A 10,920-nucleotide genomic window follows, 5' to 3' on the forward strand; every position below is an offset into this window, starting at 1 on the left:
CTCAGTAATCAAGTGAAGGAACTGATTTGAAACCACATCGCAAACATTTATCTGCTTGGAACTGTAGAAGCAACATCACTTGTGAACAGCAACCCATCCATTTGACATCACTGGTGTTAAGTCCCCTCGTGGATCAGCGTTCGACTCGCTTCAAGTTCATTCACTAGCACTGCTGCCTCACAGCGCCAGGGAGCTGGGTTCGATTCCCAGCTTGAGTCTGTGGACGGAGAAAGAACGGCTGCAACAATAATTTAACAACAATAATGGCAATCGTGGCTTTAAAATGGCTACTCTTGCTGAGAGTGAAGCATGCTGGGATTTTTGGTCAATTTATAGATTAAAACCAGATGCAGGCTGTAAAGAGGCTCTGGTCGGGGAGCTGCGATCTGAAGCTTCCCAGATAAGGGAAGTTGTTTATATTAACCGAGCCAATGTGGCTCTGAGTTTTATGGCTGCTATATATGGGACATGTCGAATGAACTAAGCATCATGGCGTTGTTCAAAAGTAATTTAATTGGATACTGGAGCCATGTGATCGATTTCTGGTTACACAGTTGGCTGCATGACAGAGAATCTTCCGGAAGCAAGTGGAGAATTGTGGATAAAAAGACCTGAGTCCTTTGTTCGGCAGCGATAACTCGAAGAGACCAACCATCGCAAGAAGAACTGTACCCTGAAGGATGCTTCAGAGAATATGAAGATGGATTCTACATCGAGGATATTTCTTGACCAGGCTTTTCCTAAACTCGGCAGTATCTATTTTCAGTTAAACAGTTAAAGTTGATGTTTAGTTAAAGTTAATATGCAGTTTAGGGGTTAAAGTTCAGTAAGGTTCCCCGTGACCGCATGGGTTTCCTCCGGGTGCTCCGGTTTCCTCCTACAGCCCGAAAGGCGTGCTGGTTAGATGCATTGGCCGTGCTAAATTCTCCCTCAGTGTACCCGAACAGGCGCCGGAGTGTGGCGACGAGGGGATTTTCACAGTAACTTCATTGCAGTGTTAATGTAAGCCTACTTGTGACACTAATAAATAAAATAAAAAATGTTTTAAGTACTCACAGATAGAATGCCGTTGGAACTCAACTAAGTCCGAGCTGTACTATGTATAAAGTGGTATTACATTTAGAATTAGACTCCATCTCCTGGACACTTTAAATGTTACACCCTATAATCTGGAAGAACACAACATTGTTCATGCGCATTGAGCATCAGCTGTGTCTGGAGCATGTCTATTTCTTGTTGCGACAAAGATACAAGGCCCCAGGCCTCATAAGACAATGAAAGTTGAAAGTTTATTTATTAGTGTCACAAGTAGGCTTACATTAACACTGCAATGAAGTTACTGTGAAAATCCCCGCGTCGCCACACTCTGGCGCCTGTTCGGGTACACTGAGGGAGAATTTAGCACGGCCAATGCACCCTAACCAGCACGTCTGTCGGACTGTGAGAGGAAACCGGAAGAAAGCCACGCAGACACAGGGAGAACGTGCAAACTCCACACAAACAGTGACCCGAGCCGGGAATCGAACCCGGGTCCCTGGAGCTGTGAGGCAGCAGTGCTAACCACTGTGCCACCGTGCTGCCCCATATCAGGCCTCTGGTCAAGGGACCCAGCCTTGGAAAAGGGTGGAGGGACTGGGGGCGCTGAAAGTCACCCCCCCCCCCATGCACCCTTTCCCAAACCTCCCTTCCACCCCCCTCCCCCCAACTCCCCCCCAACCCCCCCCCCCCCCCCCCCACCCTCCCCACCCACCCCACCCATGGTCCTCACCCTCATCCTGCCTTCACTCACTGGCTTGGTGTTCCTTAGCAATCCTGGGTCTCTGGTTGCTGCATTGTTCCACCACATTCCCGCCTCTGATTGGTTGGCAGCTCTGGGAGGGCAGGACCTCAGCCACCGGGGACCTTAATGCTGGGGAAGGCTCAACAATGGCCACTGAAGTGCCTGAAGAGCTCTAGATCCCATCAGGCCGCCCCCCCACAGAATCGACAGAGCTTCTCTGATGGTTCCCCGGCCAGTGAACAAGCCTAACAGAATCCCAGTCACTGCCTCCAGAACTCACTGCTGCTCAGGCCTCAGGCCTCACTGACCCTCACACCCCAGGATCCACGGACCCTCACATCCTTGGATTCACTGTCCCTCACACCCCAGACTCACTGACCCTCACATCCCAGGACTCACTGACCCTCACACCCCAGACTCACTGACCCTCAGACCCCAGACTCACTGACCCTCACAACCAAGGACTCACTGTCCCTCAGACCCCAGACTCAATGACCCTCACACCCCAGGACTCAATGACTCTCACACCCCAGGACTCACTGACCCTCACACCCCAGGACTCACTGTCCCTCACACCCCAGGACTCACTGTCCCTCACACCCCAGGACTCACTGTCCCTCACACCCCAGGACTCACTGTCCCTCACACCCCAGGACTCACTGTCCCTCACACCCCAGGACTCACTGACCCTCACACCCCAGGACTCACTGACCCTCACATCCCAGGACTCACTGACCCTCACACCCCAGACTCACTGACCCTCAGACCCCAGACTCACTGACCCTCACAACCCAGGACTCACTGTCCCTCAGACCCCAGACTCAATGATCCTCACACCCCAGGACTCAATGACTCTCACACCCCAGGACGCAATGACCCTCATACCCCAGGACTCACTGTCTCTCACACCCCAGGACTCACTGACCCTCACACCCCAGGACTCACTGTCCCTCACACCCCAGGACTCACTGTCCCTCACACCCCAGGACTCACTGTCCCTCACACCCCAGGACTCACTGTCCCTCACACCCAGGACTCACAGTCCCTCAGACCCCAGGACTCACTGACCCTCACATCCCAGGACTCACTGACCCTCACATCCCAGGACTCACTGACCCTCGCACCCCAGGACTCACTGACCCTCACACCCCAGACTCAATGAACCTCACACCCCAGACTCAATGACCCTCACACCCCTGGTCTCACTGACCCTCAGACCCCAGACTCACTGACCCTCGCACCCCACGACTCACTGACCCTCACACCCCAGACTCAATTACCCTCACACCCCAGACTCAATGAACCTCACACCCCAGACTCAATGACCCTCAGACCCCGGTCTCACTGACCCTCAGACCCCAGACTCACTGACCCTCACACCCCAGGACTCTGTCACTCACATCCCGGACTCACTGACCTTCACACCCCAGACTCACTGTCCCTCACACCCCCGGTCTCACTGTCCCTCAGTCTTTGGGACTGACTGCCCCACAGATTCGGGACTTTCTGCTCTTTAGACCCTGAAACCTAAACTGCTTCTAGACCAGCTCACCCTCCCCTTCCCAGCTTCAGTCTCTACCCTCTCCCACTGACTCTTCTTCTATAAAATTACACAGGATGCCAGCACAGGAATAGGCCTTTAGGTCCATCCCTGTGTTCTGCTCCACACCTCTCCCCAACTCACTCCATCAGTTAGATTATCCTCCTATCCCCCTCTCATGTTTATCCCACTCCCAATTAAATACATCTATTAGATCCATTATTGCTGCTGGGTTTTCCATTTTCCTTACCTGTTTTCTTTCATCTTGGTTCATTCTCACCTTTCAGAATGCAATTCCAGCACAGTTGCCCTCTTATTGGATTCCCAGAGATCCTGAATTCCCTTCCCCTTTCTTCTTTTTGAATACCATTGCCCACTGATCAATCTTACCATAGCAACCAGGCCTGGAGACACAAGGAGAATGTGCAAACTCCACACAGACAGTGACCCGAGCCGGGAATCGAACCCGGGCCCCTGGCGTTGTGAGGCAGCAGCGCTAACCACTGTGAATATATTCAAGAGGCGGCTGGATATAGCACTTGGGGCGAATGGGAGCAAAGATTATGGAGAGAAAGCAGGATTAGGCTATTGAGTTAGACGATCAGACATGATCGTGATGAATGGCGGAGCAGGCTCGAAGGGCCGAATGGCCTCCTCCTGCTCCTATCTTCTATGTTTCCCAACTGCCCTCGGGCAAGTAAGGATGGGCAGTAAAAACTGGCCAGCCAGCGACACCCATGTACCATGAATGAACACACAAAAATGAAAGGAAATAAAGAGACAGTCACCAATTGCTAACCTCCACAAAGACACAGCTTTATTTAAATAGAGGAGGCCTTGAATACACAGATACGTCATTTCTGTATTTGCCACAGTTCACTTTCAAAGCATAAATACACCTTTAACATCAGATTTAATTTATTTCACCATGAATATCATATACATAGATTTCAAATCAAATGCCTGTATACCAGATATTTATTGTATTAATATATACCATCACGGTTTGATTTAAACTAAAACGCTACACAAGAGCATGACAGGTTCCTTGTTTCTCCCTGAAACACACATTAACACATGGAAGAGAATTACTTGAGACACGGTCGCTGAATGTTTATTACAGAGCGTCAAAAACATAGAAGAATTATACACGCGGGAGCGATACTTCCTGGATATACGCAACGGCGAGTTATGCAAGACATCAGAGCATGTGATATATATAATATACTTGTGTTGTTCCGCTTAAGACAGGATGCTTGAAGAGACTTGACGCACGGCAAGCGAAAACGGGCTAGAATTTCAAACAGGGACACTGGGCTCCCACTTTTCCAAGGGGTTACCACTCAGTTTGCCTGAAAGTTGAGAGAGAGCGAACACAACAGAGAGAGAGAAAGAGGAAGAGAAAGAGAGAGAGAGGAATAATCAAGCCAGTAGTGGTTGGTTAAATCAGTGCAAGTCAAACAGACAAAAATGCTAGAATGGGTTGGTGGGGAAACATACACAAAGGAATGTGAGCCATTTTATTAAATGGATCATATGGAAATAAATCTGACATTTTTACTTACGATGCCCAAAAGTTTTTCTTATTTTGGATTGAATCCTGCACCCGAGGAAGAGGTGACATTGATCCTAACAGCAACTTGCTGAAAACAACAGCCAGCAGTTCAAGCACATGGCTTTTGCTGCCATGGTTTTTGGCAGTCAGGTAATGGGGCACTTTCCCCGGTACCAGCACCCCTGTATTGGCCTTGAGTGCTCTTATTTCCAGTGGACAGAGGGTTGAAAACCCACTCCACGCAGCCCCCAATAATCTGTCTTCCCACCCCACCCCCCACCATCAGCCCCGCACCACTTGCTGCACCAACAGGGCTTCCTTCCCATTCACCAGGCTGATTCCTGGCATGGCAGGAATCATGTGAGGAAAGCCCAAGTCGACTGGGCCTGTATTCACTGAAGATTAGAAGAATGAGAGGGGATCGCATTGAAATAAATAAAATTCTGATAGGGCTGGACAGACTGGATGCAGGGATGTTGCTTCCTCTGTCTGGAGGATCTAGAACAATAGGGTCACAGTCGACGAAGGGTCATCTAGACTCGAAACATTGGCTCTATTCTCTCTCCACAGATGTTATCAGACCTGCTGAGATTTTCCAGCATTTTCTGTTATTGTTTCAGATTCCAGCATCCGCAGTATTCTGCTTTTAAGATCAGCCCTGTATCCCACTTTTGCCATCCAGTCAAAAGCCAGGAAGTTATGCTGGAACCTTTATAAAACCCTGGTTAGGCCTCAGCCTGGAGTACTGTGTTCAATTCTGGGCACCGCACTTTAGAAAAAGTGTCTTTCGTTTAAGGGCGCGAGAGGGTGTGGAAGAGATGTTTTAGAATGGGAGCAGGGCTGAAGAAATTCAGGTAAATGGAGAGACCAGAGAGGCTTAGAACATTCGCTTCTCGGCCTTTTGACTTGGATAGGAGCAAGCTCGAGATCAGGCGTAATGCCTGCTCTTGTCAGCTTGACTTCAGCCTGTGGAAACCATGAATTGGATCCAATTTGAATTTGAATTGGATTTTGGAGCAAGCAAGGAGATGGGTTAAGAGCTTGTCCTATCCACTCTGCACATTGGCTTTGACTTTCAAAGAGTCGAGTGCTGACACAGAGCCTCCTTATTTGAATAGGGGAATCTTTTGAGCTTTTATACCAGCTCCTTCTTTCTCCAAACCTCTCTCCAAGTTTTGGAGAAATAAATAAAAATTTGAAAAACGAAAAACAGAATAATTCTCCTCAGAACAAAAAAAAAGATTAAGGGGTGATTTCAAAATGGAGGTGAAGGGTTTTGTCAGATTTAAGAAGGACAAATTGTTCCCATTGGCAGGGAGGTCAACAAGCAGAGAACATAGGGCAAAGGTTAGCAAATTGGCAAAAGAAATTGGAGCAGAGATGATGGGAATTTTTGTATGTAGCAGTGAGTTATAATGATCTGGAGTACACTGTCAGCTGGGGTGGCGGAAGCTGAGAAAAGTAGCTTCCAAAGAGGAATTGGATAAGTACTTGAAGGAAAAAAAAAAGTAAGACTATGGGGAAGGAGCAGGGGAAATGAGGTTAATTAATCAGTACTTTCAAAGTGTCAAATGCTGACACAGATTCTTTGAATTGGGGAATCCTATACCAGCTCCTGGATTATTCATCTCCCTCTCCCTCAAGGTTTGAGAGACAACAGAAAGAGATCCAAGACAACAGTGAATGACAAGTATGTGGAATGTTTTTTCTTAACAGTCTGAGATTCTCCATGAACAAACACGGAAATATCAAAACCAGCTAACTGGGCCAAGATTGGAAATTTTACAAAGGCAGGATTACAGAGCAAGTGGTTATAGAGTAGAGAAAAGGGCGGGCAACGGGCTACCACCTCTGTCCAGGACGGGGTTGGCGGGGGGGGGGAGGAACGTGATCTGCTGTTTACACCACAACCATGTCAGGAGTCGCTAGTCCAGGGAGTTGAGCGGTGGAGTTATAAGGAGAGGCCGGATAGACTGGAACTTTTTTCCCTGGCGTGTAGGAATTTTAGGGGTGATCTTAAAGAGGTCTATAAAATAATGAGGGGCCTGGATCAGCTAGAGAGTCAACGTCTTTTCCCAATGGTAGGGGAGTCTAAAACTAAAGGGCACAGGTTTAAGGTGAGAGGGGAGAGATACAAAAGGGTCCAGAGGGGCAATGTTTTCATTCAGAGAGCGGTGAGTGTTTGGAACGAGCTGCCAGAGGCAGGTACAATTTAGACAGTTACATGGGTGAGATGGGGAGAGAGGGATATGGGCCAAACGCGGGCAATTGGGACTAGATTAGTGGTAAAAGCTAGGTGGCATGGACAAGTTGGGCCGAAGGGCCTGTTTCCATGCTGGAAACCTCTGTGAGTCTATGGGCGGGACTTTACGGCCTCGTTCGGGTAAGACCGGGCAATTCCCGCCCGAGGTCAACGGAAATTTCCGTTGCCAGACTCTCGCCCGATCCGATTCTGCGGCGGATGAGGTGGTAGAGTCTAACTGAGTCAGACTTTAATTGAACCAACACACTCACATCGTTTTAATTCACTCCGAACGACTTTGTGAGGATTCTCTCCTCGTGAGAAAAGAACTGTTTGACGGCGAGCAGGGGAAGGTGGGGTGATGGTATGAGAGAGATGGACATGAAATAAGTGCCTCATTGTGTCACGTCGAACGTGACGTTGCTGCACTAAGTTGAGGTATTTTTACATGATAGATGTTTGTCTTTTTTCTCAGCCGAGCTTTGACATTTCTTCCATGAGGGCAGAATCCCTTCCCTCCTCCTCCCCACGACCGCAAATAAAAGTTAATAAATAATGTTGCCAAAGTACTTGCATAGCCATTGTGGAAATAAATCGGATTGACTTAACCTAACTTTAAATTTAGCTTGGAGAATTGCGTCAATGGAAGCGTCAGCAGGGCCGGTGAGGTAAGGAATAAGATGCTATTCACTAAATCTGCAATGTATATTCTTTGTAATGTCTGCTTTATAAATACATTTCCATACATGTACAAATTGACAATGCACTTGACTAGCGGAGAGACCACATTGTAAGAAGACTGTACGTCTATACTACACTGACACATAAGAGAGAGTGGGGCGGGTGGGGAAGTTGCGGGGGAGGAGGGTGACCTCAGCGCAAAGCAGCACCCCCCCAGCAACCTGCTCTGAAATCTAAGAGGCTGGCCTCAATCAGTCGGACAATAGCCGGTCGGATAGGCGAGATGGGAGGTCTCCTGCTTCTGCGGGAGAGGAAGGCACCACGAAAGGAACAGAGGCAAAAAGGAAAGAAAACAAAAAAAGAACAAAACACACGTCAGTCGACCATCACAACACAATGCAATATTTCTTCACCTGCCTGGCTCACCAACTGATCGGAGAGAGCTTCAGAAATAAAACCCCCGAGTGGCTAGCCACTGGCGGTTCGAGCTCCACCGGCCTCTCTCTCCCCGCTTAACGCCATAAAGGGGTTTCTCTGGCCAAGCCACACTGATTCTGAAGGTGGGTTTAGAGTACAAGTGACAGGGTCAACACATCTATCTGAGGGAGGACTTGCTCGTAACGTTACGTGATCCGCTCTGCTTGTATCACAGCCATGTCAACAACTGTTGTCCCTCGATTTTGAAAGCATGTTGTTGACAAAGCAAGGAGTCACGTTCATTTCTGTAACAGATTGCTTGCAGCTCCCATTGCTGTAAATTTGCATGAACCCATCTTTCCCATCCAAATTGGCTTTTTGCATGAACCTGCAGATGTCCTCTTGTCCCAGCAGCTAGATACCCCAGGCAAGACTTTTTTTTTTCTGGGCTGAAGGTGACAATTTCCCCAAAGAATGCAGCATTTTTCAATGTGTTGAGTGGGTGGTTGGGCCTGGAGTGGGAGGGGTGGCAGTGGCAGAGGGGGAGGGGGGGGGGAGGCGGGGGGGGGGGGGCGTGGATGTTAGGGTGGGCACAGGCTCAGACCGACTTACCCTGGGGTCCGTGCGAAAAACAGAGTGCATCCCAAAACCCTGAGGAACCCATTATTCTCATCAGGGGCAAAATAAGGGAAAGGTTGGGTCGTGGATTAATGGGCACAGATGTATCCGGTTCAAGTTTAGGGCATGGGTCAAATTAGGCTTTTTCTCCATGTTATCCCAGGAACATTGACTGGGATAAGTCTCCAGTGGATATCAGAAGCCCCCCAGCATCTTGTGTCAACAACCAATCCACTCAAAAGTGAGTGCAATGCATGCATGTCTGAGAATGTACCACAGTATCAAATGCACATTGTAGATTAAGGGCATCTTATCAAGGGAATAAAAATCACAAACCCAGCACTAACATTACACGCAGCCTTAGGTTATAACTAATTAGTTCAATTAAACATGCCTCTAATCATTATGTCTCATTATGATACTTCCCCACGGAGCATTCTGGGAGAAATCGCCCGCAGTCACCCTGACTGTATAGTGGGTAGAGGAAGAAGCCTTCCAGGGACAAACAGGAGAAGAACAACCAATAGAGGCGGCAGAGAGACTTCACTGAGAAGCACTCTGGGAGATGTCTTCCAGAATTGTTTCTCGGCCTTTTGGCCAAGATCAAGTGTAGTTTTGCTGTCCTGCACTTGATAGAAGTCAATGAGATTGCACTGACGCTTCATCTGAAGCAATTTTTTAAAAACGGCATCTAGGCCTTTTGGAGAAGCTGCAAATGAGATCAAACACTGGAGGGGTTGCAATGCCTGCTCCGATCAGCTTGGATCATGTAGATCAAGCCCAAGACAGGAAGAGACCAGCCTGCCTTGTTAGCTTGGATCTGGAATGTCTCACTGGTCGAGACTTTGAATTGTATTTTGATTGGATACAGCTAAAAATAAAATTCAAGGGAAGTCATCGCAGTCACCGTGACTGGTGTCAAGGAGCGATTAAACCTGAAACACTACATTAGTGTTTCCTTCCCTCCCTCCTCCTCTAATCAAACAAAAATGCACTGTGAGGAGGACAAGCAAGGTAAAAGCAAGGTGTGGTCTTGCCCTGCTGCTGTCGTAGAGGACACAAGGGAAAGAGCTGATTGGTAAGTAGAAAGGTCGGGTAAGTAATTAATAATTTTATCACTTGTCGTCTCAGAGGTAATCTCTGTGGTTTATAATTTGTAAAGGTCATGTTCAGTAGTAATGAGGGGCAGGAAAGAAGGACTCCAGAGAATTGGATATGATCTGAAATAAAACACCTTTCAAAAGTTTAATTTAAAGGGGTAAGACATGATGGGAAAGCTCCAAGCCGCGGTCTGCTCATCGTGCTCCAGGTGGGAGGCCAGGAACGTTTCCAGTGCCCGGGGCCAGCATGTGTGCAGGAAGTGTCTCCAGCTCCTGGAAGCCTGCGTTTCGGAGCTGGAGCGGCAGCTGGGGACATTGTGGAGCATCTGTGAGGCGGAGAGTATCATGGATAGCAAGTATAGAGAGGCGGTCACACTGCAGGCTCAGACTCCGCAGGCAGAAAGGGAATGGGTGACCACCAGGCAGAGCAAGAGAGCTAGGCAGGCAGTGCTGGATTCTCCTGTGGCTATTCCCCTGCAAAACAGATATACCGCTTTGGATACTGTTGAGGGGAACAGCCCTTCAGGGGAAAACACAACATCCAAATCCGTTGCACCACGGTTGGTTCTGCTGCAGAGGGGAGGAGTAGAAAGTGTGGGAATGCAATCGTTATAGGGGATTCAATTGTAAAGGGAATAGGTAGGCATTTCGGTGGCTGCAAGCGAAACTCCAGGATGGTATATTGCCTCCCTGGTGCTAGAGTAAAGGATATCTCGGAGCAGTTGCAGGACATTCTGAATGGGGAGGGCGAACAGCCAGGGTTCATAGTACATGTTCGTACAAACAACGTAGGTAAAAAAAGGGATGAGGTCCTAAAAGCAAAATATAGGGAGCTAGAAAGCAAGCTGAAAAGTAGGACCTCAAAGGTAGTGATCACAGGATTATTGCCCTGTGCCACATGCCAGTCAAAGTAGAAACAGCAGGATTCATAGGATGAATATGTGGCTGAAAAGATGGTGTGAGGGGGAGAGTTTCAGATTCCTAGGG

Source organism: Mustelus asterias, chromosome 13, assembly GCF_964213995.1.
Source record: "Mustelus asterias chromosome 13, sMusAst1.hap1.1, whole genome shotgun sequence".
NCBI classification, from domain to species: Eukaryota; Metazoa; Chordata; class Chondrichthyes; order Carcharhiniformes; family Triakidae; genus Mustelus; species Mustelus asterias.